Consider the following 4,621-nt stretch of genomic DNA (forward strand, 5'->3'; position numbering starts at 1 on the left):
GCCACATACCTAGATGAGGTGGTCCATTTAGCATCAAAATTTTCTACTACACATTCAAATAAAAAACTGTTTTTATTCCTCTCAGATAACCAGCATTTAATGAGAAATAAAACAACATTGTGTGGCAATTTGATTTTCAAATTACTTTTCTGGATTGAACTGAATAGGGCTTCTGACAAAAATGGGGGCAAAAATGGGTTGCCAGTTCTGAGTTGCAGCTTGTAGCTAGATTCAGGACATAATTCTCAGTTTATAAATATGCTTAATTACCTAGAGGTGAAATGTAAGTTTTGCAATGAAAAAACCAGAGAAATGCAAATGAAATTACATGTACTTCTCAGTATTTAATTCCTATGCTGCTGGTGTTTCTGGTTAAAAATTGAACATTGAAATATAGATTGTTGGAGATTATATGCAAATTACATTCAAGTAGAAACAGGAGAGAGTTGGTCTGCAAAATTGATATGCAATCTGGTTACAGCAAGGCTTTGAGAATGGCCATTTCACCATTTGATCCTACAGACAGAAGGGCTTTTATCATTCAAAAATATTCACTGGTCACAATTGTGCAGAGATGCAACGGCTGTAAAAAATAGGGTGGTGAGAAAGCTCTTCCCTTTCAGATTCCAAAATATTTGAAAACTTTTAAGTGCAGCAAGATTAGCAATAGCAGTGTGGGGTCACTTAAATATTTACATGGTATCCTGTATCTGGAATCTTAGAGGAACCACAGACAATATACTGTATATGTATATACATATACAATGAAACAACATACTTTAGCAATATCCTGGCTGGATTAATAAAATACGCTCTACATGGGGCAGCCTTTGAAGAATGTTTAGAAACTTCAAAGAGCTACAGCCAGGTTGCTAATGGGGGCTAACGACAGGAAACACCCAGCGGCTTCACTGGCTTCCAGTCCATTACCAAGGACAAATCAAAACGATGGTCTTGACCTATAAAGTCCTGTATGGCTCATGTCCAGGTTATTTGAAGGATTGTATTTTTCCTTATAAAACTGCTTGTGCCTCGAGATCTGCTGGTGTGACATTTCGCTTTATATTCTCAAATGTGCATCAGGTGGGAACAAAGAAGAAAGTTTCCTTGGTGTATTATTATTATTATTATTATTATTATTATTATTATTATTATTGTGATGGCATGCCTGAGCCTTTGAGAAAACTATATTGTCTGGCTTTACTCGGGGGCTATCTGTATGCCTTCTGTTAATATTAATATAAACCCTTAGCAGACAGAGGCACTTTGAGGCATGGTGAACAGATAACCAAATGAATTTGCTGCAAACAAGATGAATAAAGGGTTAACTCCACCCAGGACTATCATAAGGTAACTTAAAACAATACATTACAAAGGGAGATCTTGTTGGTTGAAGCCATCTTTCTGGGGTCTTTGAAAGTCTCTTTTGTCTCTGGTGCGAAGCGATAGTTATAAACTGCCTTAATCTTCATTCCTGTGAAGTTTAGGCTGGCCAAAAGCTTCTGTTATCCTTTGGATTGGTGATATAAAATACTGCTAAATGCAGCAGCAGGTGCAAATAATGCCTGTTTTGGATTGCTAGGCCTCAGATTCTAGACAATATCCAAGCCTCTATTTCACTATAGCTCTGCTGTAGAAAATAGGAGTCCATAGAATCATAGAGTTGGAAGAGACCTTTCGGGCCATCCAGTCCAACACCCGCCAAGAAGCAGGAATATCTAATTCAAAGCACCCACAACAGATGGCCATTGAGGCTCCAAAGAAGGAGCCTCAACCACATTCCAGGGCAGAGAGTTCCACTGCTGAACAGCTCTTACAGTCAGGAAGTTCATCCTAATGAACTTCCTGACTGTAAGAGGAAGGAATCTCCTTTCAGATGAAATCTCCTTTTTTGTAGTTTGAAGCCATTGTTTCACGTCCTAGTCTCTAGGGTAGCAGAAAACAAGCTTGCTCCCTCTTCCCTATGACTTCCTCTCACATATTTATACATGGCTATCATGTCTCCTCTCAGCCTTCTCTTGTTCAGGATAAACATGCCCAGCTCTTTAAGCCGCTCCTCATAGGGCTTGTTCTCCAGATGCTTGGTCATTTTAATCACCCTCCTCTCGACACATTCCAGCTTGTCAACATCTCTCTTCAATTGTGGTGCCCAGAATTGGACACAATTTTCCAGATGTGGTCTAACCAAGGCAGAATAGAGGGGTAGCATGACTTCCCTGGATCTAGACACTATACTCCCATTTATGCAGGCCAAAATCCTATTGGCTTTTTAGCTGCAGCATCATGGACAAGTTAAGCATGAGCCAACAACGTGATGCTGCAGCTAAAAAGCCAATAGGATTGTTTATAGGCCTTCCCAATAGTGTAGATAACTTCCTTTGTATTAGTTTTGGGTGGATCTTAAAATCCTCCCAGAGGCCAATTTTAGTTAGTCTATTCCATTTCTCTGCACAAAGCTCTTAGACGAAGGGTTAGATGGAATCATCCAGTTTGCAAATTGGGAGGGATTGCCAATACCCCAGAAGACAGGAGCAGAATTCAAAACGACCTTAACAGATTAGAGAGATGGGCCATAACTAATAAAATGAAGTTCAGCAGGGACAAATGCAAAATACTCCACTTAGGCAGGAAAAATGAAATGCAAAGAATGGGGGACCGCGTGGCTCAAGAGCAGTACATGTGAAAAAAATATCTGTAAGTGTAACAAAGTAATTTCAGCATAAAGAAAAAGGTTTGGAAAGGTCTTTAGAAAAAATATAGCTGTTAGAATAGACTTCGACAACAAAGACATTTACTCGAGAATTCCCATATATAGCATCTTCTTACGCAACAAATATGCCCCTTCTGTTTATTTGGAGTGGCATCTGTTGGCTTTGGAGACTGCACAACATTTTCATCACTTTTTAATTTCTGTCTTACCTCCACTAATGCAGAACAGAATGCATTCTGTTTCCTCTAGGGTAGGAATTGTTAGTGGTGGCCCATGGGTTGTGTTTGCTCCCTGGGGCACTATCAAATCAGCCTGGAAATCCTATCATGTTTCACTGAACACCTGAGCAAAAATGCTGCCAGCAACATCACATTTTAGGGAAATAAATCTGCAGCTATTATGGGCTCTAATATGAAAAATCTCTTTTCAAGGGTTGTACGCACAGGCAGCCCCCAAGTTATGAAGAAGATTGGTTGTGTAGGTTTGTTCTTAAGTTGAATTAGTATGTAACTAGGAACAGTTTTATGTGTAATAGATAGATAGATAGATAGATAGATAGATAGATAGATAGATGGACTTTGGATAGCATAGGGAAGGATTAACACCCCTGTGGTGTTTGTTTTGCTGTCTGTGCCCCTGTTGAGAAGATTTCACCCCACTTTCTGTTCCTGTGATAATTGGATTTTGAAAAATTTGGCATGTTGAGGAAACAAGGATTGGTGAAGAAGATTCAATGGAGACCCTTTCCCCCCATTATAATTCTTTCAGGAGTGTCCCTACCTAGGGGCAGATTTTGCACACGTTGTGTTGTCTCACCCCTGTTCTTAACTATGAGTAATTTGTAAGTTGGATGTTTGTAACTCGATAACTGTCTGTATATGTAATTAGTTTACAGCTCATGTGATTTTGTTCATGAAACTCTAGAATCATGGAGTAATAATAATAGAGTTGGAAGAAACCACATGGGCCATCTAGTCCGGGGGTCCTCAAACTTTTCAAACAGAGGGCCTGGTCACAGTCCCTCAAACTGTTGGAGGGCCAGATTATAATTTGGGGGGGGGGGGGGATAACGAATTCCTATGCACACTGCACATAGATTATTTGTAGTGCAAAAAAGCACTTTAAAACAATGCAATCATTAAAACGAAGAACAATTTTAACAAATCTAAACTTATTAGCATTTTGATGGAAAGTGTGGGCCTGCTTTTGGCTGATGAGATGGGATTGTTGTTGTTGTTGTTGTTGTTGTTGTGTGCTTTCAAGTCATTTCAGGCTTAGTTGATCCTGAGCGAGGGCTGAGTAAATGATCTAGTCCAACCCCCTGCCGTGCAGGCCAAGCATAATGAAAAGCACCCATGACAGATGGCCATCCATCCTCTGTTTAAAAACCTCAAAGAATGAGCTTCCATTATATTTGAAGACAGAGAGTTCCACTGCTGAAAGGTTGGTACGGTCAGGAAGTTTTTCCTAAACTTCAGGTGGAATCTCCTTTCCTATAATTTGCACCCATTGCTCCGAATCCTAGTCTCCAAGGCAGCAGAAAACAAGCCTACTCCCTCTTCCTTATGACATTATTTTGGATATTTAAACATGGCTATCATGTCTCCTGTCAAACCTCTCTACGGCAAGCTAAAAATACCCAGCTCTTTACGCTGTAGCTCTTAGGGCTTGGTCTCCAGGCCTTTGATCATTTTAGTCCCCCTCCTCTGGACACCTTCCAGCTTGTTAATCTCTCTCTTAAATTGTGGTGGCCAGAACACCACACCAAGAGCAACAAAGTCTGAGGGTGATCTGAAGGATACTACATTGGTGAAGACTGCCCAAGAAGACATATACTGGACACCACAATTCTGAGAACTAGGTAGAGTGGGGGAAAGTACCTTTTTTGGATTACTGACCAGTTAGTCAAAG

Source organism: Anolis sagrei, chromosome 1, assembly GCF_037176765.1.
Source record: "Anolis sagrei isolate rAnoSag1 chromosome 1, rAnoSag1.mat, whole genome shotgun sequence".
Classification (NCBI taxonomy): domain Eukaryota; kingdom Metazoa; phylum Chordata; class Lepidosauria; order Squamata; family Dactyloidae; genus Anolis; species Anolis sagrei.